The sequence below is a fragment of the Mesocricetus auratus genome, unplaced genomic scaffold (genome assembly GCF_017639785.1).
Source record: "Mesocricetus auratus isolate SY011 unplaced genomic scaffold, BCM_Maur_2.0 Super-Scaffold_100006, whole genome shotgun sequence".
In the NCBI taxonomy this organism is placed as follows: domain Eukaryota; kingdom Metazoa; phylum Chordata; class Mammalia; order Rodentia; family Cricetidae; genus Mesocricetus; species Mesocricetus auratus.
In genome coordinates, this window is record NW_024429190.1 from 106,508,207 (window position 1) to 106,534,835 (window position 26,629).

General features: G+C 49.3%; 2 long non-coding RNA genes across 2 annotated transcripts in view; one reads left to right on the forward strand and one right to left on the reverse strand.

Annotated features, from left to right (window-relative positions):
• Window positions 1–26,629, reverse strand: part of LOC110343749 — a 115,734-nt gene that overhangs the window by 75,811 nt on the left and 13,294 nt on the right. The gene's annotated exons all lie outside the window — the stretch shown is intronic.
• On the forward strand, window positions 824–3,915 carry LOC110343741. The gene is made up of 4 exons (XR_002386063.2): window positions 824–994; window positions 1,908–2,004; window positions 2,413–2,497; window positions 3,491–3,915. It is a non-coding gene; the product is annotated as an uncharacterized LOC110343741 (long non-coding RNA).

Sequence of the window (26,629 nt, forward strand, 5' to 3'; positions counted from 1 at the left end):
TTAATACCAAGCATTGTTATGGGGACTTACTGGGGCCAGGGAAGGCTCCTCTCTAAACTCGCCCAATTCAAACCTGAGAGAGTAGCATCCTTCTGACTAGACAAGACAGGCCACAGGGCAATCACAACTTAGAGGACAAAACCCAGGAAATTAGATACTGTTTGGAAAAGAGGGTACTGGGTACAGAGACCTTCCCCCTTCTTGTCAGCGCATATCACAGACTGCTTGGTCTTCCCGTGTCATTCAGAACAGACATTGCCAACTAAGCACAGCAATGTTTCCCAGAGAGCTTAGACCCAGCTCTTAGAGTCTGTGACCATTCTATGGAATCATCAACCCCTAACAAGGGTTCTAGAGGATATTAATTCTTGGACAGAGTGTATCTGAAATCAGGAATACAGGAATAAGGCTTTAACTAGTGGGGTCTGTGCACAGTTAGCATCAGGGACCTGATACTAGAAAGTTCCAAATGTACCCGCATCACTGCTGTCCAATATATCTATGAAGGGGACTCCAAGGACAGTGCAGAGTCCTCAACATAGACCAGAGCAAGGGTTAGCCACAGTGGCCAAATCCAACCCACTACAATTTTGTAAATAAAGTTTTATCAAAACACGGCCACACTTTGACAGCTATGGCTGCTTTCAAATTTAAAATTGCAGAGTGAAGAGGTTGCAAAAGAGATGGTATGTCCCTCCCAAACCTAGATAATTGTTCTTTAATGACCCCAATTCAGAAGACCAGGTGGTATCAAGGCAGTGAGTGGTATAACCTCCCGTTCCCTTTAAAAGTCACCTGTGTTGCTTGAAGGCTCAGCTGAGGCCCTACTATTTTTATGCCGGTGTGTTTGTATATTATGAGACGTGGTTTTAAAACTATTGACCCTGCAGTTAAGGAAAGGCATCAGGAAGATGCTCACACTTTAAAGATGCCCCAAATCTGGGTCAAACCGGTTCAGGAAGAACCACTTACAGCGACAGGTTCTGCTTGGTTGGTGAGCAGGAATAAGTTCTCATACCCCTTAAAGCTTAATTTCAGGCTGGAGTGTGCCTGGGGCTGAGTGGCTAGAGGTGGGCACATGCATCGGCAGCTGCATGCTGCAGTAAGAACGGCATGCAAATGGTGGGAGCACCCACGCAGCAAGCTCAAGCACCAATAAGACAGGCACACTGTTGTGTGCAAGCATGCACCGTGGGCAGTTGTGTTCAGGCTTCTTCGGAGAACAACCGTCAGCCAGGGTTTCTCTTGCCTTGCTAGTTCTGAGCTCCAAGACCCTGTTCCAACAGGGCATGTTCTGCTGTGTTCCATGGCCCCAAGGATGCTGCTATTCACTCGACCTCAGTGAAAATAACTTAGAGCGTTCAAAGTTGCTACAAACTTTAAGAGCACTGAGGTCAAAGGCACGAGATCTACACTAGGCTTAACCCTTTTTTCCCCTTTTTTTATTTTTAGAAAATGCATCTCCAGGTAAGGTTTGAAAAAAATCACAGGTCTAAATAGTGCCCTCTAACTCAAGCACAGGAACAGACAGATAATATAAATGAACAAGTCAAACAAGGCATGGGCCGTCAGGGAGTGGTGGGGTCTGAGGTGAACTGTCAGAATTTTAAAAATGTTAAAGCAGTCGCCCATGAGAATTGACCATGTGGAATGACCAAGTTAGTGTGTCCAAGTATTACATTTTTCCCAGCAAATATGGAATTGTATGCATCTATTTTGCAATTACTAGACATCTCCTATCTGAGAAGCAGAAGCAGCTTGTGTTACAGATAGCTATCTGCAACCCTTGCCTTAAGCTTTGCCTTGGAATACCAGACCATGAAGAGCTGCTTTCCCTAAACGCTTTCCAAGGTACAGTGCAGCCCCACAAGAAACCCTGAAGAAGCCCAAAAATGTTTGCTTTTCAGTCCCAATCCTGGGAGTCCAATGTATGGACCAGGACATACCCCAACTCCTAAGCAGGCACCTGCTCCAAGCTCCAGAGAATACACTCCAGGAGACCAGGTGAGTGGCAGGGAGGAGGGAGGACTCCACAGGTGGAAGTCCCTCCAGACACAAATGGCAATGGGGGTCACCGCAGGGAGTCATCCCCTTTGCTGGGGACAGCAGAGATATCCAGTGCTAGTGGCCCATGGAGTGTAGCTGCAGGTCTTTTAAGCAGCCCCAGGTCCATGGCTGGCCCAGAAAGCACAGACCCCCTCTACTAAGGGAGATGACAAATGATCGCCTCCCATCTTTGTTCATCAGTGAGCAGATGAGGAACGTGAACCCCATCAGAAAGAAGCGGGCACCCGGGCCCGCGGCTGTCGAGCACAATCATTAAAAAGATAGATGTTCCTAATGGCTCCAAGAAGGATCATGGAGCTACTCATTATGGGGGGTTGAGATCGCTAATTATTCCTTTCTCTGCAGCTGTCACTTGCTGCACCCACCAGAACCACCAAGCCCCAGAGGCTGTCCTTCTCTCATGACCAAAAGAGGACCACCAGCAGGCATGGTCAGTCTGGACCCTGAGGCTATGGGGCAAAATGTTCTTTCTGCATTAAACACTTATTAGAGTTGATTAGAGTTCAATGCACCATAAAATCTCTTTCAAGTCAGTGAAATGCTTTTTGGCTACAGACAAGCCCCCACACCACCCAGTTCTATCCGAAAGGAACTCTGTGGCAGTATTGGAAAAAATTAGAGGAAGGTTGAGGACAGTAGCCTTCAAGATTGGAATTGGGTAGGTAGATTTAGAGTGTTTGTGGGAAAAGGCAGCAGAGCTTGGAAGAAAATGTCTGGGACAAAGGAGGGTGGATTCTGGTGGGGTGGGAAGTCTGTCAAGAGTATTTTTAGGGATATTATTATCCTGGCCCTAAAAATATGAGCCATGGCTTGCTTTAAAAGCCATCTAGACCCTATTTACATTTCAGAGCAAACAGCATATTGTTTTCATCAGGGGGAAATAAGCACTCATGTTTACCTTATGTTTCCTTCAAAATATTTGCATTTCAAAGCCTTCCGAGCTTTAGGTTTCAGAGCTGTTGAAACACAGCACCTGGGCATTTCCCAGACAGGCTGTATTTACAGCAGAACTCCTTGCCACCCAACCAAGATGGCAGGATTCCCTCCTGCTCCCCCCGACAAAGGACAGCCCCCTGCAGGACTATGACACATCTCTTTGGGACCAAAGCTGGTGGCCAGATGAACGATAGGGGGTGGAGGACAGTCTGTGTGTTGAGTTCTGCACATGAGTTTTCCTGGTGGGTGTCATTTGACTTTCCTTGAGGAGGGAGTGGGTGTACCCTCTTCACATGGTCCTTGGGGACTGTCAGAAGAATCATCAGGCATCTTAGGAGTCTTGGGGGAGAAGTTCTAATGGAGGCAGCCACCTAAGGAAACAGAGTAGTGATCCCAGGACCAGAGGGGCTGTATCAAACAACCTTGGTTCTTTTTTTTTTTTTTTTTTTTGCCCCAAACACTCACTTTATTCACCAAACTATTGCAGAAGCTCCACCGAATGCAGAGCCTGGTGGACCAGGACCACCAAGAAAAACGCCAATTCCTCTCACACTTTGAGCCAGACACAGTTCTTGACTGAGCATCAGAACTGATGAGCAAAAATTTAGAAACATTGGAACCCAGGCCACACTCTGGACCGCATAGAAGTCTCTGTAGCCCAGGAAATTTGCAAAACTCCCCTGGAAACTCTCAAGTACAGACATATTTGAGAAGCAGGCACAAAGCACCTCAAATCTACAGCCTTGAGTCAGGTAAGAAAGCCCCTGACACACACCTGGGCAGCCCTTTCTCAGAAATGGGACACAAGGACCGTGACTCCACCCAGGCAGAGCCAGCAAGAGAGCTCTCAAGACTGCATTCTTAGAGGATCTGCTAAAGGATCACAATCACAGTGCTTGGGGACATCCTGCCCAGGAAAGGTGTCCGTGAACAGATGCCACCCAGCAAGGGAGCATCACCCTCGGCTTTGTCCATTCTAGATGTCAAGCAACCCAAGATGCCTTGACTCAGCCTCCATTGGGTTAAGATTCTGGTTGAGAAGATGCCCTAAGGATCAGACTGGAGCACCGGAGAAGGTTTGCCTGCAAGTGTGTGAAGAGTGAACCTCTGGCCCTCTCCAGCCATCTCAGCTACCACTAGAAGCGCTGACGTTTGGAACTGCTGACACCATCTTGTGACTGCAAGAAAAAGCCGGAGAGAATTATAGACACGGACAGAGACAGAGGCTCCCACCCTGGAGCACCCGCCCCCCCTGCCAGTGTCTGGTTAAAGGGGAGCACTGAGACTGGCAGGTATTCAGTCGCATGCACCTGCACCAATTAGAGTGAGCTACAAAATAACAGCACAAGTCAGACACTTATTTCTCTCTCATATAAAAGAAGTCTGAAGATAGGCAATCTGGCATGACTGAGGGCTGGGGAGGGAGCGGTGATCAAGCCATCGGGGAGCCAAGCACCCAGTCCTCTCCATGCTCTGTCTTTCTTAGCAAGTCCCTGCCACTCTTGCCTCAAAGAGGAAGGATACACAAGTTCCAGTATCAGTTTGCATTCCAGCTTGCAGGAAGGAGAAGTAGAAAGACTACGAATCCTTCCTTTTTGGGACACTTCCCAAGAGCCTTTCCATTTGTATGCCTTGGACTGGAACTCAGCATTTCAGCAATATGACTAACCCTGGATGGAGGGGAATTTGGGAGCCATGTTTGTTGTGGCAGCCGTGAGTCTAGCCAATACAAGAGACCCTGTAGAAAAGGAAGACATATGCTTGGAAGACAGACACAGTCTCTGCCACACCGGGGACCATCCTCATTCATGGAAGCAGTGGGTTGACACCTGGGCAGAAGGATGATGGAAAAGGAACAAGAAGCAGCCAGGCTCAGAGATGGAGGACACGCAGGATTTCCAGCTGTACAAAGGTCCAGAGGAAGAAAGAGAGACCCTTTGAGACCTGAAAGATGCCACATGACTAACTAGACACAGAGAGCACAGAGTTGAGAGGTGAATTAGGGCCAGTGTTTAGAGACCCAGCCATTCAGGGACTTTGTTACTACACTGAGGAACCTGGACTGTATTCTAAGCTAGGCCCTCATTTGACAGGAATGTGATGAGACTAGGCTCACAGGTTAGAAAACTCAATATCGTGTTGTGAGACAGAAGATGCATTAGGTTACTGGAAGCAGGGAGAACCCACATGCAGAAACAGAAAGGATACTGACTTGAGGCTCTGTGCAGGTCCGTGTTTCACCTGGAGGTAGATGGGGGATGCTGGAGTGGTGTAAGTCTGAGTGAAGACTTGTCTGCAGGGAGTGTGAAGGCTTGGCCAGAATCTAAAGCAACCAGCTCCTTTCTTTATCAGGAAAGCTTTATGGCCACCACTGGTTTTATCAAATCTGAATCACTTGTGCCTAGCGTTGGATCTAATTTGTACTTGAGTAACCACTTACTCCTTCTCATTGGAGACCAGCACAACCTCAGACCAAAATTTGTTGCAACCCCTCTCTCAGGAATGAGTTCTTTCTTTTGAACCGTCTTCATTGACCAGGGCAGAGGCCATTTGACTCACTCTGACACTGGCCTCACTAATGGCTCAGGATCTGTTAGCAGTCCGTTGCACCCCTGCAGAGGTTACCTGTGAGTCTGCAGTTCTTTACAAACTGATTTGAGCTTGTCCTGAATTACTTGCAGAGGCACACTTGGGCCAGGTATCTCAGAGTCCCTTGTCATATCTGTCCTAGAGCATGGTCAGTGAGTCCCTAGGGACCCGTGTGAGTGCCAAGCACATATCCCTCAACTCAGCACACATTCAACACAATCAGTTTGATGGCCCCATGTAATGTCCATTCATCGATTCACCAGGATGCATTAAGGCTTGATGTTTTTGCCCTGGTCTCTTATCAACATGGTCATTGCAACCCTTCAACATGGGCCAGTGCATATAAGTTGACCTCAAGGGCGAGAGGCTGCTTAGTGATTTGCATTCCCCAAGTCAGGACTCATCCCTGGATCAGCACAGACTTCGTTGGGAGTAGCATGGTGACTTGTGTACAATCTGATGCCTGGAAGAGAGGAGATTCCTAGTCTTCCACACAGGACCCCAAGGTGGACGGGATCTGGGGATGCTATGAGAGTCACTCTTCTCTGAGCATTCAGCTCGCCTGCCCTCTGGGAAGGTGAGAGAACCAATATCAAGGGGTGAACTTGTGGATCCTAGGTCACCAGGCTGTTGGGCCAAGGCCAGTGTCATCCTGATGTACTTCCCATCTTCTGACAGGGAAGAGAGAGCCAGTGTGGGTCTGATAAACACACGGATACAGTAAGGACATCAGCCACACAGGGGACAGAAGGCCCTCTACAGCTGACACTGGAGTGAGACCAGATCATAAAAAAAAAAATCCATCTTCTAAACACCACCTGGAGAAATCAGGTCAAGTCACAGTATAGGAGCTGCTGAAAAACCACAAGAAGCACAGGCCGTACCCTCAGCTGGCTGAACTCTGGCCACTGTGTGAAACCTAGCCTCCCAGTCCCTTTGCTCTCTCTAGGGGGCAACTCTGGGAGCTGGGCCTGATGAGTGGAACCCTAACCCTCCACCACCTTGCCTGCAGTTTCAGGTTTTACTTAAAGGGCATTAGGGGCTCTCGAAGGGTGGCAGATGGTGGCAGGCCAGACAGGCAGGAGAGAGGCAGTGAATGAAATTCTTTGTTTAAGGAAGGCGCAAGCTGCGTGTCGGCAAGCCCAAGAGAAGCATGTCATTTTGCTGGAAATGCGATTTTCCCTAACAAGTACAGAATCCTACATGACATGTTGAAAAGTGTATCTTTTTGAGAAGCCGCTCTGTATCTCAGAGGCATCATCAGTACAGCACCCGTGTAATGTGGCAGTTGCCATGGCAACACCTCGTTTTCCACAGACAGGAAAATCAGAGTGGCTAAGTCGATTGAGAGGACCCAAATAACATCTCGAAGGCAGGCTGAGATGCTGCATCGGCTTTGCATTCCCAGCGCCTGGGGTGCCGTTGTGGGGCAAGTAGCGTATTATATGTACTTCACAGAAAATCCCCAAGGTAATATTCAGAGCTTTCTCATTGGTCAGAGGCTGGGAGATAATGGGATTTGCCCAAAGCCACCCAGAAATGCAGTAACAGGGCCAGTGTGGCCAGACTCCCATCTCCTCGGGCAGATAGTGCTCTTGGGCAGGGGTGCCCATCATTCTCCTCCCTCCAGTGTCTTCAGCCTTCACTGTTTCTATTATGTTTTTTCTACTTACCCTGAAGACAGAGCCCTCAGCACCAGGCAAGAGCAGCCAAGTTAAATCAAAACATGTCCCATGCCCCAGTATCTCTCCTCGGACACGGACTGCCCTCCATATGTGCCTGTTGACAACACACTTGCTTCCAATGTGCAATCCCTAGCCCAGAGAATGAGCCTTCCCAGAGAAGGAACTCCACCCATGGGAGTAGCACCAAATTGGTACATTCCTCTGACGGCCTTCCAAATATAGGAGCCATGCATGTCCTTGTAGCCCTAGGGCCTGGTATAGTCTCTATACCAGATGAGACACTGAATTCAGCACACGCCCACATGGACGTGCATACAGGTATACACATTGGCTATAGCCTCCGCTCTGTGCACAGCCCGCCTTTATGTGGCATCTTCACGTAGACACTCTCACTCCCTTGGCCCCGGGTGGTGTGGTCTAGGAGGGCTGGGGGCAGGACGCTCTAAGGCAAGCAGCTTGTTTGGTTCACCATGGAGTCTTAAGTTAACTCAGTTGACCCCAGAGTCCTCTGGTCTCCCTTCCTCGAACCCGTATTGTTCAGGGCACCCCACAGGGCTTTTGGTTGTAAACCTCACCCTCCCTCCCGAGAGGGAGGATGCTGGCAGCAAATTCAGGGCAGGAACAAGAAAAGTATGCAGGCTGTTCTTTAGTCTCCAAATAGAAGTTTGAAGTAAGGGGTGGGGGATTTACAATGGTGGGGGGAGGCACCTGTCCCCCTCAACTTCCCAGAGGAAAAATTTCATATAACTGTCAGACATGTAATAGAACTGTCAGAAGTACAGGAAACCAGCTACACAGATTACAAAAACATATGTCAGGGACCTATTGGTTTCGTGACAGTGTGAAAAATCACAATTTTTCCATCAAGATAGAAAATAGAAACAGAGGAAAGCCAGGAGCACTTTGGCATCTGTCCTCTGACAGCTGCAAGCCTAACCCACGGAGCTGGGGGTGTGTCCCGAAAGCAGGTCCAAGGGGTGCGAGACCAGCCCCCCATGGTAGTGCTGAGCCATCCTGGCCTTCACTTCCTAACCGGGGAAGAAGCCCCCAGTCTTGTTTCAGACCTTGCACACTAGAAGGTGGAAGTGTTAAGTGTCAGGATTCTCTCTTTCGCTCTCAACTCTGGCAAGTCATTCTCCGATGCTAGACCTTCAAGCTTATGAGAATGCCCAGTGAGGATGAGGTCATGTGGTAGAGAAGGGTTACCAATAGCATCAGGCTGCCTTCCCTTCCTTTGAGATCACAAGAGAGTTGGAGTGGGCCCTCCCTGCGGAGTAAGTGAGGCAGGTCAACCAGGGACTACAGTGCTTATGAAGGCTCTCTGCTGTGTTTCCCTGCTCTTCCGGCATCTGCAATGGATCCCTTGCAGCTCTCACTAACATTGTGTGTGTGTGTGTGTGTGTGTGTGTGTGTGTGTGTGTGTGTGTGTGTGTGTGTGTGTGTGTGTGTCTCCAGTGTCTGGGGGTGTTCACAGAAGCCAGAAGAGGGCATTAGATCCCCTGGAACTGGAGTTACGGGCAGTTAGGAAGTGCCTGATGTGGACACTGGGAACCAATCTCAGGTCCTCTGGGGAAGCAGTAAGGGCTCTTAACTTCTGAGCCGTCTCTCTAGGACCCTACAGTCCCCATTTCTCTAACAAGCTCCATGTTCCAGGCTTCCTTTGGAGCTCTTGGCAGAAGCTTTTTCCTGCCAGCCAGAAGCAGAGAAGGGACAGGTTTAGAGTACCCATAGGGCATCTTGGGACAGGGAGGTACTTTACAGTCCACAGACCTGGTTTAAACCCACATTTGCTCATTTGCTTTCAACCCAAGCCCTGCACTGTTGGTGGTCCCTGTCTCCTCAAGTTCTTACAGAGAAAATGGTGGTTCCTGACTCAAGTTCTCATGGAGGAAGAAGAAGAAAAAAACAAAAACAAAACAAAACAAACAAACAAAAAAAAAACACCAGCTTTTCTCTCCTGGGAGTAGTTCACAATATGTCCAGCATGCACTCTGAGTCCCGGGAAACTAACTCTGAGAACTGGCCCTGTCCTCAGCATTTGCCTTGGCTCCTGTCTCTACACATCACGTCGTCATTTAAAGGCATTTCTGTCCCAAACTTCCACTTTCATGCCTAACTCTTTGGTTCTTGAAGCATTTTCAGACTGTGTTGCCCAGGGTCCTCCAGAAAACATAAATCCAGATGGAATTCAACGTTCAGGGAATCTGTCATAAAGATGGACATGCCAGAGAAAGCCAAGCCTGGGAAAGCCCATCGGATCACAGCATGGGGCTGACACCAAGCAAGGGAGAAGTAAATCAGGCAAGGTTAGGAAAGCTTAAACTCTAGTGGTCAGAACTCATTCCTCCTCTCCCTGCTGTGCTTGGCCCCCACTGGGAGGACAGATGTCCCTGGAGCTCAGAGGGAACCCTGTAAGGGCTGTACTCTCACCATGGAAAACCTCTAAGGTCATTTGGTCGACACAGTGCACTGCCCTAACTCACATGCAGTCCCTCAGCTTACAGTACTGTTCTCTTCCACTCTGATTGGCTAAGCTCAATAGTCTCCGCCTCCAGGCAGGCAGTCCCTTCTGACTCCAGCTCCCTCATTTAGACTGTAAAGAGACCTGGCTTCCCACACTATTCTAGATGTTTTACTTCAGTGCCTGAGTCAGAGTCCACGAACACCGCGGAATGATAAGGAAGGCTAAATGACTCAGGGGTGGTGGCACGGATATTAGGATTTCAGGGTGCCAATCCCAGAGCACATCTCCTTTCCTTTTGCAAAGCCCCAGCTAGAGGAGGCGTATACATGCTGAGTTAACAGATGGGACACTCACACTATGATCAGAATGATGGTGGTATCATCAGAATGACGGTGGCATCCGTAGGTGTCTATGCTAACACTGCCTGAGCCCACCCCCAGGCTGCTGGAGTCACACAGTATGTGCCAGGATCAGGCGCCCACTCCGAGTCCTTCATGATGCCGACTCCAGAAAGGCACTTTCAGGAAGCAATCCCCCATCAGTGAGCACGGTTGGCTCTTGGAATCACCAACCATCAGCCTCAATGGGGACATCTGTAGCCACCTCTACCCTAACAGCTGGCGTTAGTATGCCACCAGGAAGCGAGTTCCCAGCTGGGTGGGGTACAAATTCTCTCAACCCTTTCAGTGGTTCACGGAGACACTGTGGCTACCAGATCCTCCAATCCTGGCTGTTCCTGACTGTGGCTGCCCTCGTCTGACATGCTCAGTAAGCACCAAGTTGATCGATCTCCTGTGTATATGTCATGGCACTGTATACAGGCTGGGGAGACTCCATCATATGGATAGGAAACTAAGGTCCATGTCCAGATGTTCACTCCAAAACTGCTCGAAAGAGGAAGTCTCATCTCAGGTCACCTCAACTCTCCCACCACCCCCCTCAGTTCCTCATCAGTATTCACTCACCTGAGCATCCATCCCTAAAGAGACTTCCTCTGAGACTACTGCACCCTGATGACATCCTGCAAACTGAGTCTGTCTCAATTCAGCCTCTCCACCACTTTCTCTGCTTCCCCTACCATCGGGGAAAGGCATCATGCTGGATCCGGATGTTCGGCTAATAAATATGTATGGGGGATTTTTATTACTTAATAGTTGTAAGGTTAATCGTTGTGGTGAACGCCTATATTTAATGTGTCAATGGAGCTTCAAAATGCCAAAGTGAATAGCTTTAACACACATTAGTTCTACTTGTGAATCTACAAATAGGAACCTTGTCAGAAAAGTATTCACACCGTGATCAGTATTGATTTTAGTCCCAGGGAAAGGCACTGGACTGTGACAGTTTAAAATGATAAATGTCCAGAGAATTAGTTGCCCATATTGATAAAAAGAGGCAGATATAAGGCTGACAGTCTCGGAGGAGGCGTCGTCATGGAGAATGGGCAGTGCGTCCTACATGGCTGGGACTCAGAGCTAATCTCCCCTTTGATCCGGGAAGATCAGGGTGATCTGGCCTGACTTCTTGTAGAGGGCTTGAAGCGATTACAAAGGAGGGGCTCTAGGAGGGCAAGAGTCAGCTGCATAGCACCACAGCAGAGCACCTGAGGCAATTCACTTAGATGGAGAAAGGGTTTATTTGGCTCGTGGCTCTAGAAGTGCCCATCAAAGATCTGCAACTTCATCACTTTTTGCCCCTCACGAGGGTGATAGATGACGGTAGCTGGAAGCGTGTGTTGGTGCACGCTGTTCGTATCAGCGGCCAAGAAGAGAAAGATGATGAGAAACTGGGGTCCCACTGCCCACTTCAAGGACGCATTCCCCCGTGAGAAAAGGGCCTCTCTCAAGCCTGCACTTCCTGAAAGATCACTGTGCCCTCGGGTATCAGAACCTAAGGACCAAGCCTTTAACACATGGGTCCTGATAGGGAAAAGAGAAACTCCTTCAAGCCATTACACTGAGCAAGCACTCTCAGTCCACTCCAAGGGTCCTGCTCTGAGAGCCTGCCATGTTTACAGAGGGACTCTAGCTTCAATCCTTCCTTCTTTCCAAAATGATTCAGCATCTTTCTGCAGATTGCCTTGCCCCCAAAAAAATCTTCCACGGTTCCCGACTACCTAAAGGACCAGGTTTGATGGCTTAGCCTGAGCAGCAGACCCGTGCCCCACCTAGGGCTGCTCCTTCAGCCCATCTTCTCGACCTCTCACCTGCTACCAGGGCCTGGCTGCCCTCTCTTTGCAGAGCTGTCAGGACCAAAGCTTTGTGGACACAGCACTGGCCTAAATATGTCTTTGTGCCGTTTCACCTTCATGGCTGTCTTTCAGTGCTGAAGAGTTGTCTGTGCTGTGCCCTCCAGGCCCTGGGCAAGCACTGTAGGGTCTAGCTGGTGTCTGAGCTCCCCAGGTTTCATAAGGAACTCAGTGGTGGAATCTGCCAGCAGGCAGTCACATCTGTAAATGCTTCCACCAAGAAGATGTGCCCAGAGATTTCTTTAAAACAGCAACTCAAGAGGTGACCTCACCCCAAGAAGTCCTCGATGCTGGTTAGTTTTAACTGTCGCCTTGACATAACCTAGAATTACCTAGATCAGATTGCCCTATGGGCATGTCTGTGGGGAATTATCTTTGCTGTTAATTAATGTAGTAAAAGATGCAACCCATTGTGAGCAATACTGTTCTAGGTAGGAGGTCCTGACCTGTGTAAGAGAGGAGAAAGCTAGCAGAGAGCAAACAAGCTGGGCAAGATATGCATGCTCTGTCTTTGTTCTTGACTGTTGATGTGATGGGACGCACTGTTTGAGCGTCTGTCATGACTTCGAAGATATGATGGGCTACGATCTAGAACTATACGCCAAATAAACCTGTTTCTCCCTTTTGTTGGGTATTTTATCACAGTAACAGAAATGAAGCAGGAACACCCTCCTTGTCCCTTTCCCCCATGTATGCTTGCTTTTGCAAGGAGACTGCTGCCCCGGGGGTGGAGGTCCTCCTTCATGCTACCTTGTCTTTTACTTCCAAAAGCACAAATCTGTTAGAAGAATGGAAATGGCTCCCTGTGGCGGGGGTGGGGAGGCATGACGGCTAGGCTCTAAGCAAGAAACAAGGCATCCTGGGGGCATGGGGCATGATGAGGGAAATGTTCTTCCCTAGACCAAACAGAGGTGTCTCAAACTGGAAGAGAAGGCTATGAGAACTGTCATTCTTGACAAGAAACCTGCTTGCTGCTCTGGCAGAATTGCCAGGGTTAGGCAGGAGGACACCCAGCTGAGTTGGGCTGATAGTTTCCATTGACCATCCTGGAGAGGCCGAGGAGGTGGTTGTTAGACTGTGGAAACACAGCAGATGATTCATCCCACCCAACCAACTCATGGGCCCAGACAAGAGCCTGAACAAACCAGACTGATCCTGGCAATCAGCCCACAAGTCCCAGGCGAGGGACACTATGATATACCTCCTACCCAGTCATTTCATTTCTGCCCAGATAGACAACCCGTGAGAACAGGTGACATTTGTTCTATTAGAGGGCCAGCTCCATGCACTTCTGGGGATGCTTCCTGCTCATGAGACATCTATGAAGACAGCCCAGCAGAAGATTTCCAAAGAAATTTACTGGCAAAGTTCCAGGGTGAGGATTAGCCAGAGAGGTGCAGGAAGAGGATTGCTCTCACCCCAGGACTGGAGACACAACAGTCTAATGGCCATGCCCTTCCACAAAAACATCCAGGCTCTAGTTTTGTTTTTGTCCTGCCTGTCCTTCAGTTGACCTTGATTGGGGTATCCAGAAGAGGCCTGGGGAGATTCTGGAGTCAAATCACTCACTATACAATCACAGAAACCAAGGCACAGAAAAGGTAAGCTCCTAACCCAACATCACACAGACCAACCAATCTAAAATCATGACTATCTTAGTTAGGGTTTCTGTTGCTGTGATGAAACACCACCACCAAAGCAGTTTTGGGGAGGAAAGGGTTCATTTCACACACAGTTCCATATTTTAGTTCATCATCAAAGGCAGTGAGGGCAGAAACACAAACAGGGCAGGAAACTGGAGGCAGGGGCTGATACAGAGGCTGTGGAGGGGTGTTGCTTACTGACTTGCTCCACATGGCTTGCTCAGCCTGCTTTCTTATAGAACCCAGGACCACCAGTCCAGGGGTGGCTCCACCCACAATGAGCTGAGCCCTCCCCATCAATCAGTAATTAAGAAACTGTTCTACAGATTGGCCCGCAGCCCAATCTTAGGGAAGCATTTTTGCAGGTAAGGTTTCCTCCTCTCGAGTGACTGTAGTTTGTACCAAGTTGACATAAATCTAGTCACCACAATGACCAAGCCTCTTGCCTCCCAGGATGTTACTCTTTGTAGTACTTCATAGTGTCTTGCAGGGAATTTATCTGTGTCTCCATGTAACTGGCAAACTGTCACAGCCATGCAGGCTCCTTTAACTAACATAACACTAAGAGGCAGATAGCTCACTTGGATGGGATGAACATTAAACGACATGGAATCAGAAACCCAAGCGTCTTCTCCACCAAGTGCTTTTAACACTCAGAAGGCTGCACCCTGAAGAAGGAAGGAAGATATGAGGCTTACCATTCTGGAAGAAGGAGAACCAGGGCACAGCTGATAACTTTGCTTTCAAATGTCTTTTATTTGGTGCCATTATGGAATCCAAAGCCAGGATCCCATAATGAAATAATATGGTACATATCCCAGCCTGGAAAGACTCTCCAGGAGGCAGCTGCATTGTGGCTCAATAAAAGAAGTTAGTTTGGGCAAGAGTCCCTAGGGCTACCTTTCCCCCCAAGTACATCTTTAGCTTTGGAACTACTCACTGACCCAAAATAAAGTTTTAAAAACATGCACACCCAGCTCTATGACAAGTCTCTCATGGACTGATTGAATGATGTGAGTCACCTAGGGAAACATGTCCCCCAACTTCTTTGCATGGCCACATCCAGAAACAATCTCAGATGCTGCAAGGCATGCTGGGAGCTATTGCCATGGAGATCAGCAGAAACCGTCATAGTAGAGGTGTACAGAGAGTCGACTGGCAGCAGTTCTGTGGTCCTGGGATAAACCCCGTAGCAACCTAACCCAACCTTCCCTTACCCTTACCTAGGCATGGTGGCACACACCTTTAATCCCAGCACTCGGGAGGCAGAGGCAGGCGGATGTCTGTGAGTTGAAGGCCAGCTTGATCTACAAAATGAGTTCTACAACAGCCAGGGCTATGCAGAGAAACCCTGTCTTGCAAAACCAGAGAGGGAGAGAGAGAGATGCAGGGCCAGGGTCAGATAGACTAAAGTTTAAGGACCACAGAGCCGAGATGGAGGGCAACAGAAAGACTGAAATCCAACAAATCAGGTACAGGGCTGGTGGGACCCATGGGTGAGAGCTCCAAGCCGTAGCCCCAGAAGGATTTTAAGTGGCAGGAGTGTGAGTATTGAGCAAGGGTAAAGAGAGGCTTCATAGCAAAGCTCCATGGCCAGACTGGGCAGGTGACAGGCACTTGGGGAGATAGATGGCTGAAGCTCACTATGATCATAAGGGAGCCACATGGCCTGTAAGCAGGAAAGACGAGCTCAAAGAAGCTGCTAGTGTCCAGGGAGCCTGATATGGAGTGATGTAAAGTCATCATGAGCCCAGGCAGGATACCTCAGCCATGATATTTCAAGGGCTGTACATGCTCCCTCTGTATCTATTATTCTCCTCCCTCTCAAATTCCCTTCTGCCCAGGCTCAGCCATCTCAATGAAGGGAAATAAAGCTGGGGACTGAGCAGGCAGTGACTGAGATGAGTGACCCAGTCTAGGCCTTTGGATCTCGTCCATTGCCTCCTGAACCCCAAATCCCGCACCCAGCCTTCTCTCAGAGGTGAACTGCTCCTCTAACATCTGCTTTTGTAGAACCCTGGGTGCAGAGCCAAAGAAAATAGAGCAGTGTGCTTTACTTGGCTGAGGAATGGAATAACAGACTCCTTCCCATTACCCCTTCCCTCCTTCCCAAACCTGACAGTGAACCCCAAGAATCCATGGAGCACAGATTTGGAAACCAATGGTTTCATCCATTACCCTCATTTTACAGATAGGAGAATGGAGTTAAAAAGAGGGGAAAGGCTTGTTCCAAGTCACATAACGAGTCAAAAGGAGCATTTAAGACCCGGGAAGGGAAAAGCTAATCATTCTTTTACTATGATCCAAAAACCATGGTCCAGGCAAGTGTGGACAGAAGACCCAAGACCCAAGAACTGCTCTGGTCCCTTAAGGGAAGCCTTCCTTTGTCTTTCCTCTCATCCTTTTAACAATCAGTAAATATGGTCCCATTTCTCTCCCAGGCACAGAGCCCAAGCCTGGCTCCCTGCTTGCAATTACCTTGTGATAGATGTTGGTGTGGCCACTGAAGGCATCTTCGTACTGGCTTTATGGTCATTTTCCAACAGCCTACACCTCTTAAACTCTCTTGTGGGAACAGGTGAAGGTGATTATGCAGATGGATGGACCCCCGTGTGACATTATGTCCGTGACAGAGATATAAGAGCTACAGATGAAAGAACTGCAGACAGGTTCAAGTAGCATCGGATGAAGGTTGCAAAGCTGGTGCAGAAAACAGGGATCTGTGCAGGGATCCTGGACTCCCAGAGCATCACATACACAGACATGCACATGCATGGGGGCACACACACACATGCATTATTCCTCTACCTCTCTAGCTGGTTGTCTGGCTACAGTCAGACTCTCTTCCCATGGAAATGCAAAATGTCAGCCACTCTGTTGGGATGCCAGGAACACTCAGGTCTGGCAGAAGGAAAGGCACCTAGGACCGAAAAAGGTCCCACCCCTAGGGTAACTCAATGGGGATGGGAGAATTGAGTCAGATTCAGAAGCCTCGGAGGGAAGTCCAAAGTGTGGCCCCAGAGACAGCATGCTCCAATTCATACTAGACAAACTCCAAGTGAGCACATGTTGTTGCTGGTGTGGTAGCCCTGGGAAACTGCAGGGGATGGGCTCTTGGCCTTGAGCTTCTTAGCAGATAGAATGGGAAGGAGAAAGAAACAAACAAGCTGACTTCTGGCAGGGAGGTGGGCAGGGTGTCTACACCATTGGACCTCTTCCTCTGGTTCTGCAGTATGGGCAATGTCTCACAGAAACCCTCCAAGAAGAGACAGGTCGCCTGCTTCTCAGGGCTGCCATTCTTAACATCTTGCTCTCAGCCAAGGCAAAGGTGGTACCAAAGTGATTCTGCCAACAACAAAGGACACAGCACAGTAGGGACTGGCTGGACTCAATGTGAAAATGGAGTACAGCTCTCCAGGGGACTAGAGAACCCCCCAACACACACACACACACACACACACACACACACACACACACACAAACCTCTTTCAGTTCAGAGAGTTTATAGTCACCGTTTCTGAGAAGCAGCAGGGAAGTGTACTGTGTCCCTGCAGACTAAAGCTGGGTACTTCCTCCAACATCAGCCAAGCAGAAAGTGTGGATAAGATGTATATTATCTGACACACTGTGTCTGCGCTGGCTTAGAAATGGGTTGCACCTAGGCCTGGTAAGGAACAGCCACTAGGACCTGCAGAAATAGGGGAAAGCCACTGAGGTTGGGGATGCCATCATCTTTGTCACACAGGTTCATGGTCCCGTGTCTGATGTAGGAACACACGAATCCTCGTAGCTGTATCTTCTAAAGCCAGGATAGAATGCAGATAGGGATGTGGACTCTTCTGATACAGGAGCAGGAGACTCGGCCACTTGTATCCCCAGACTTTGTGACTAGAAGCTGTTGTGGGTCACAGGATTAAGCACTTTCCCAAAGAGTTCATCTTTGCCATCTCCAGACCCCACAACAGGCCTGCAGCAGGGGGCAAGTGTCTCCATTTTATGAGAGGAAATCCAAGGCTCTGAGAAACAGGGGGCTTTCATGATATGCCACCAATGTACTTCAGGCAGATTGACATCCTTGCCTCGGCACCCTCTCATCTGAGTGGTGAACTCCTACGCATCCCTCAGGATCCTATTCAGGTGCCTCCATAAACTACCAGATGGGTGGGTGGGTCCTGCCTCGGTGTATTCTGAACAGCTTTCCCATCACCCTGTTACCATAGCCTGGTCATGTATCCAGGTAGGAACCCCTGGTGGTCTTTAATGTGTCCCATGACGTCTCTAGGGAATATAAAGTGGTACCATCTTGTCCATCAATTCTGCAGAAAGGAGGCTAAAGGCTTCTTTCGGGAGTCTGAATTTGCATAGAGAGGAGGATAGATTTAGAGGGCTAGGAGTGAGGTGGGGAACCACCAAACCCATCTGCTCTGCTCTCCTTTCCCAGTACTGAAGATGATCCCAAGGCTCCATATACACAACTCAGATGTCAGAGGATGGATAAGAGAGGGGGCCATGACCCAAATGGTAAAATGTATCTGTCCAGCCTAGGAAATGGAAGCATGGACCACTGGCGCCAGGAGAGGGTGGCTCAGGGTCAGAGTGAAGCTGATCAATGGCCCAAAGATCCAGGAATCCCTCTTCCCTGGAGACCCCAGAAAAGCTGAGTCTCTAGCAGGACAATGGAGCTTAATCAGCCAGGGGAAAGAGTGCAGCAAATGCAGAGGCAGAGGGGAAAAAACCATTCCTTCTACTATCCAAGGAGACTGCTGTGGCCTCGTGGTGAGGCAGCCTACACCAGGCAGAGGAGCTTCCAGCAGCAGGAAGAGCCATACCACAAGCCAAGAGGGGAGTCAAAAGATACTTTATTAGAGAGAGAGAGGTCACTTACATGAGAAGCCAAGAACTGAGCTCAGCGCTCTGGTCTCCGAACCTCAACGGGAATCCAAGAGAGGGAGCTCCCCTATCTTCCTCCCCTTTATCCCTGGCTTCTCCCATGTACCTGTGACCATGCCCAAATGGGCGTGGTCAGTGCTGCAGGTATGTGAGATCTCCCCTACGGGTAGACTAAAGTGGTTCGGGAAGGGGAAAAAAAGAAGAGATAGGTTTAGGCATAGGAAGTTAAGACTTAGAAGCAGGCCCCAAAGCCAGCAACCAGGAATCCCTCTCCTGCCAGCCACTACCGATACTCTCAGGGCCTCCCTGTAACGACATGAGGGCCTTCTGTTAGGCCAGCTCACATGACAGTCACTGGGAGACTCTTTAGGAAATATTTACCCTGGGGGAGGGAAGTCATATTCCCCAGCGGTACAGCCTCTGGTAGATCACCCTCATTCAAGTCAATAGGCCTACTCATGCAAGCGACCCCTCGTTAAATGCAGCGGGGAACAGGAAAAGGACATGAATGAGCGGGAGTTGCTGGTAAGAAGGGGTTCAGCAGAAAGCTGAGAGGGATATGAAAGAATAACAATCAAAGTACAGAAAGTAATTCAAGAAATATCCAGCCAGACCCCATTCCAGCCAAACAGATCCAGCGTGGAGAGTGGGCTGGAAGCTGGTGTTGCACGGTTCCCTGTGACTTCCACGTGCGCATCAAGCTAAGAAGCATCGAGTAACCACGGCTCTTGCCCAGCCGTCTTCCAAGTGATGGTGACGACAGCAGTAGCAAGCCGCAGGTGCTGTGAGGACCACGGGATTTCAGCACCACCCCTCAGCCACGGAATCGGGCATCCAGGATACGGGGTCTGGGAACCCGTCTGAGGTGAGGTTGGATGTGAGAAGGAAGTGGAAGATGACGCAGCAGGCTGTAGGGCAAGGAGAGCAAATGAGCAGGGAGCCACGAGACACTCCACAGAGGAGCTTCAGCTCTCTGACACCTCATCCACTCCATGTCTCCTCTCCCCAGATCCTCAGTTCCTGGCAGATAACCAGGCACGGAGTCACGCAGAGAGAGCTTGTGGCCCTTTGAGACTCTGAGTTCTACATACACAGTCTGTTTATTCACTCTCGGTTTCCACAGCCCATCAGGCTGAGCGGAGCTTCAAGTGCCCCCATTAACCAGCCCTGATTAAATCAGCTGGGCTTCTTGTAGGGCAGCACCACGCAAATGGAAACTAATGGTAGATAACAACTTCTTGTCTCCAAGCTACAGTCACTCCAGCTTCCCATGAACAGAGGGCAACAATGGAATCTCCCGGATTCCGGAAGCCAAGGCTGTTACCCTGTCCCATTCGGGAGGAGGTGGGTGGCAGATGCTGTACTAGGGGCCAGGGGGACAAGAGGTGAAGAGATAGAGTCCTCCTGGCCCTAAGATGGGGGATGTGAATGGTTCCAGGGCCTGGGACAGGGAATAGATGCTGACCAAGGTCTCTGCTATTGGGAGTCTCAGAGAAATGCAGCTTGCAACGGCTGAATTCCCAGCTCTGGCTTTTACCCAGCAACGCCTTTCTGTGCCACCCATCCCAAGCTTCTGGGTGAGAGATGGGGCTATGCAACAGAGAATCCACTTTCCCATACCCAGGAACCTCAACTGTGTTTTACAGGTGAGGCATCTAGGCTCTTCTGGGGTAGCATGATTTGGTCAAGGTCACACTGGAATTTTCAGGGACAGCTGGGATGAAGCCCCAGGTCGGCACATAGAAAGAAGCCTCTTTCCAGAGGCAAGGCTGTAAGAGCCCATGGGGAAAGTGACTGTTCATTCTAAACACTCCACACACACCCCCCCAGTGTCATCTTTTCAACTATTTTTAAGGTAATAAGTCGATAGGAGAGTTGTTTTGACTGCGGTGAAAAAAATCATGAAAAGAAACAGTGTAGAAACAAGCCTGTAAGACATACAGCACAGGCGAGCTGAGGAACTATAGCTTCCACCACCCCAGAACATGGATAGCCCTTGTGATGTTCACAACCTACCCTGCCCCACAAGTCCCACCCCAGGATGCCCCCTGCCGATGGATGTCTATAGTGCCAGGCTCTAGGAGCCCCCTAATCTCCTTTTACAGCTCCCAGACCCACTTCTGTGAGCCTTGACAGCTCCCTGTCTAGACTGCAGACTCCTAAAGTCTTAATTGCTCTTTCATCAACAGAAAAGGGCGGCTTCTCTGAGCAGCCAACCACTCAGCCAGTCCTTGTCAGACTCCTGCCGTGTGCCAGGCTGTGCCAGGATTTGGGATGTCTGAGGACTTGATGGATCACCTGGGGTCAGGGGAGGATAGTTCCACTCTCTGGGATGTTGCTGGGCTAGGCCTCTGGCCAGATGTGAAGCTTTCAAAAAGGATGAGACCCAAGCTGAGTGTGTTGACTACCGACTATAATGCTGGCACTCGTACAGGAAAGGCTAAGACAGGAGGGGCGGCATGAGTTCAAGGATAGCTTAGTCTATGTGGTGAGACTCTGCCTTAAACAAACATACACAGACAGTGAGACCCAAGTCCTCAGAGTGCTATGCCAGCCCAGAGAGGGAAAGCGTCGAGAACCTGGCTGCACAGTGCTTCTGTGTATTCTGACGTCTGACACCTTCTCCCCTCAGTATTACTGGGCCTCTAGGATTGGGATGTCTTCACTTTTTTACTTCCTGGAGGGGGTAGGCAAGTTGTAAATAGTCTCCACCCTTGGGGAGTTTATCCCACCCCCCCCCCCCAGTTACAGCGATCAGCTAGTTAAAAGGGTCAAGATCCAGCACCAGGTGACTGGCTATGGTCCCCTTCTCTCACCCCTAGTCCAGCCCCACTGGGCTCACTAGGTAACACTAGGTGGCTGAGCAGCAGACCTGGGAACTAACACTGTCTACTCAGTCCCCTCCCCACCCCACCCCCATCCCCGAATAGTTTCATTTCACAGTCAGGCTCCATGCCCTCTAACTACAGCCCTGAGGTGTTCCTGTGTCCCCTAGAGGTGACAAGGGACCCAAAGCACCTGCATGCCCTGCCACCAAAAGACTCAGGTGAGACTGACTCAGTGAGACTCACCAGGACTCAGTGAGACTACATCACCCCCTTTGCATTTCACGCTACAGAGAAGAGCCCTCCTTTGTCATCATTCTGGAAGGATGACTCCCTTGGGGCAAGGCTCTGAGTTGTCACAAACAAGATTGGCAACCCGAGAGCCATTTATTTATCTCACAATTGCCTAAGTGCCTCTGGTTTAAAAAAAATCATCAATTGTGTGGGGAAATGTGCCAAACTTATCACTGGCTTCTGCCTAGAATTCCCAATGCCACCACCTTCTGCGGAGGAAAAAAAAATCTTAGAGAAGAAAGGGGTCCTGCCCAAATAATTCAGCCACCCTGGGAATGCTGGACTCAGTCTAGCTCCAGCCTGGCGATGGTCTGGTCCCAGTCATCGACCCCTGCTACCTTCCCAGGCTGGAGACACATGAGCTCTGAGCAGACACCCGGAGGTGGATTAACTACCTGAGGCCCAGGGCCACTGCAGCAACACTGTAGTCAGGATGAAATAGAGCCCTGGAAAGGCCACAGAGCTGAGCCCATAAAGCATTTCTCTCAGTCCAGAATTGCCTGGTGCCTGTCATGGGAGGAAATGACTGCCTAGGATACAGCAGACAGAATTGGAGAGGAGAAGCTGAGGCGTCTCTTGGCCCCTGCTGCACACTGGAGGGTTGGGAGGGGAGGGGAAGGGAGGACCCTAGACTAGACAGAAGCCAGATGTAGTTCTGTAGATTGCAAGGGCCAGAGAGAGTAGCATAGGGCCTATTTGCAGCTGTCTTCGTTAGGGACCTCAGGCACCGGCCACATTTCTGTAGGAGAGCCCCCACAGTGGCCTCCTAACAGAATAGTTAAGGCTCTGCTGTACTGATATGTCCATCAAACCTGCCTCCTTGGGGAGATGTGGTGCCTTCCAGAGAGAACAATGGGCACTCAGAGGAGGGGGGAATTGTGCGCCTGCGTGCTTGTGTACACATGTGCGTGGTCTCCCAGACACCGCCAAAGGAAGAGATCAATTTAGAGAATTAGAGGCCAGCCCACTTTGCATGGCTTCTAGGAAGCATGTACGGTAAATAAGGATTCAAGAGACGAGATGTTTCATCGTTCAATTAATTTTAGCCCAGGATCTCAGGCGGTGGGGCTGGGGGAGGGTGCAGAGAGAGTAATCAATACCAAGCATTCAGCTTGCTAACACGAAGCACATTTCATACAAAGCTGGACATTTTTCTCCTTGTCATACAGAATTATCTTAATTATCGTTTCAAGGAAGAGCCTTATATAGCATCATCTAGTAGTCCAGGAGGCGGCTCAGAAACTCGTCACAGGAATAATTTATGATTTTTCTTTCTAACATCTTGGTCTTGTTTGATATGCTTGCCATTTCTCCCTGACAGGGAGGTCGATTAAATCACATTTATATTGTAAACGTATGCATTGCTTTTTACCCAAGGCGCTGGATGAAGAGATACAGGGGCCCCAAGGGAGGGAGAAGCCAATCCACTTTCATATTGCAAATTTCTGCTGTTTGGAAGAAATGAATGGTTGCCAGGGAGAGCTGGGAATTACTTGAGGATGCAAATGTTATTTTAGAACCCTTTGGAGAGGGTTTTTTTTCTTCCCTCCCCCACCTCCTCCAGCATTTTCCCTTCTCAGGCTGTTAATAGAGGCTAGTCTCCAAGCAAAAGCTAACGGAATGCACTTCACTGCAGGCATTCTTGGGGGATTGGCCTGCACCAGATTTCTAGCTGGCCGACCTCAAGCTGGCTGCCTCTTGGCCTGGAGGCGGGGTGGCAGATGCAGAGAGAGAGAAAAAAAAGAGAGCTATTCATATTTTGCAAAGGCATTGCTTCCTCCCACCTGACGGAGGAGGCCACTCTGGAAGCTGGTGGCTGGGGACGTGGGGGTGGGGCGGGGTGGGGTGGGGAGTGAAAGACAGAAATCGTTCAGAATGAGGAGGGGAAAGGTCATTAGTGGAGACCAGGAAGAAGTGACGCCCGGCACCATCATTAACCTAAACGAACTAATTAGGAAACATTCAAGTTTTATAAATTATGCAAGACGCTCAATTTATACTTTTTCAAATTCCTACCATAACATAGATAATGAGGGAACATTTACAGTAACAGCGTAACCTAATCAAGAAACCCTTTCATTAGCATGAAATCTTCCAACACGGTGTTTTCGAGCACAACAAACGGAATTATAGATGCCAGGGGAGGCTGGGGAAGGGGGGGGGGCGGGGAGCTGGATTGTGGGGAGGAGGAGTAGGGGGTTGTCCTTTTCACAAGTGGCAAGGCCCTGGCTCTTAGAAACCACCCCCTCCCATCCTGAGCATGAAATGGGGCTTTCTTGGACTCGGTCTTGCCAAAGGAATGGAGAGATCTGGAAGGACCTTCTGACTTACCACACCCTGAGTGATTTACAGCTACCTTCTCTGTCCTAGGTCTCTAATCCTGGGAGACTGGTAACTATAGCACAGACAGGCCTTTTCCACAGGCCTGATTTTCCCCCCAGAGGTCAGAGGTCATGCTTCTGCTGAAGCCTCCACGGATGCAGATAAATGACGTCCACTGCTGTGACTTTGCCTGGTAGCTCTGAGTTCATTGCTGGTAGAACATGGCCTTGACACATCACCCCAGATTTCCAGGCCAGCAAAGCCAGTTGGAACCCACATGAGAAATCCATCCCAATAGGGCTGGTTATGAAGGCTTGCTTTCTCATCACTGGGGAGGTAGAGGCAGGAAGACAGTTCAGGATCAGTCTTGTTTACACTGCATGATTGAGACCAGCCTTGACTACATGAGACCCCATCCCAAGGGAAGCACCTTGCCTGCTAAGTACTGAGGAACCCTTTTGAGGGCTCCTCCATGGGGAAGGGGTAGCTTGGTCTCATCGGTTGCTGTCTTCTCTGTAGCAGGTTGAGCAACAGTCCCTGTACTATTTAGTGCAGCCTGCCATTAAAACACTACCACCCTCTGTACTTTAACAGTGAAATTTATTTCCCACAATGCCAGTGACCAGAAATCCAAGATCAAGGTGATCCTAGAGTAGGCTTCGTTGCCAGGCTAGACCTCTTGGCTCAGGCTGTGTACTCACAGGAACTCTTCTTTGTATAACCTTTTGTTATGAACTCACCAATCTATCCAGAGCTCTTACCTTGTAACCTCACCTAACCCAAATTGCCTTCTAAGCCTCACTTTCAAATATGATCCTATTGAGGGGTGAGGTTTCAACATATGAATTTGAGGGGGCACAAGCATTCAGTCCCTAATACTTTCCCCAAATGCATGTCTACCCAGGATGCATGGTTATGACACGGTTCAGAATACAGATACGGGTCTTTGGGGATGCCATTCCCTTAAGGATCACCATTTGGCATCATCCTAGGGTACCAGAATGGTCATAAACTAGAGCCAGTCACAGTGGAGTCAGCACTGAGAAAATAGAGGCAGCAACTTCAAGCCAAGGACTTCATATGGTCTGCCACCAGAAGTTCAGGGAACAAAGAATGATTGCACTTCTAAGTTTTCAGAGATAATGTCATCCCGACACCCGCTAAAGGTCATGAGTTGTTAATGCATGGTCTCTGAAGCTTATTCAGAGGTAGGGCTTTGGGGGAGTGACTTTCTTATGAAGCTCTGGACCCCATCAATGGATGAGTCCATAGATGGATGATTCCTAATTTAATGATGTTATTGAGAAACTGGGGAAACTGAGAGATGGTACCCTGATCTGGGAAGCGGATAATTGGGAGTGTACACTTGAAGTGTATTTTTCATCCTTGGTCCTGTCTTTGTTCTCTATCTCTGTTTCCCAGTGGCCATGAGATGGGCAGCTTTCTTCTGCCATGAGCTTCTCCCACAAAGTTTCATCCTTGCCTCTGGTTCACAACAACAGAGCCATCTGGTCTTGATGGCACAAACACAAGCCACTGTAAGCCCTGCCCCCTGACAGGGTTTCTTCGGGTATTTGGCCTGGCAGTGAAATGCTAATACAACACTTGACTTCTGTACTGTGAGTTCTATCATTTTAAAGCACCAAGTTGGTGGGTATTTGTGGAAGCCTCAAGAACAAACCTCAGTGTCTACAGCAATAGTGGCAGCACCCAGCACAAAGTAAAGCTAATGAATGTAACATGTGTCCATGGATTCTACCCCTTAAATATAATGCTACCTTTAAGTGCTAGGATTCCTGCTCCCCTCCTACCTTCAGAAACATGAAGATGAATATTGGTGCTTAGCTAAGCACCCCCAGTTTCATTCCTTGCCTCTGCTCTCATGAACTTGCTCTCATAGCTGCCTTCTGAGCTACAAAGCCATAAGATGGACACTGACGAGACAGCAGAACTCTCTCTTCGCTTTCCCTAGAATCCTTTATGCATTCACCTATCAGTCACTAACTCGTTCATTGAACAAAAATAAATGTAAGAATCTACCCGGTGTCCCAGGCCATGCTTGCAGCAAGAAACAAAGTGGTATTTTAAAGGCATATCCTGACTGCTCAGCTTGCCAACCACAGTCTCCCCTTCCTTCAGACTAGCATTTGTTCACCACATTCCAACCACTCAATCAGGACTGCATTTTGTAGAAACAGGACCTCTTACAAACTCTGTCTTCCTTGTGGGGTTTTGGAGACCTTGGGTTCTTGTAGAAGTCCATATCCTAGCCCCATGGTTCTGCCTCATTCATCCAGGTCTGACTCCCTGTCCCTTACTCCCCTAGAGCTGAAGGAAGATGTGATGGGCGCTGTAACCGTTCAGAGTATAAGCTTCAATTACCCACTCTTTGGGTCCCTGATGCAGGAAAACCCACGTCAGCACTAAGGAATGTTCTCTCCCACATCATTACCCAGCTTTTCATACCCCCCCCAGTAATCTGCAAGCTGTAGGCTGTAAATCCTGCCAGGAGGAGGCAGGGGCAGTGGAGCCTGTTCTACCTTCCCAGATGTGTGGGAGGGATGGCTCTGGGGCTCCTCCCTGACTGCTCTGACTCCACCAGCTAGCTCACAAAGGACAGGGAAGCAGTAACACTTCCCAAATTACTCCCAAATGTTCCTCTAAAG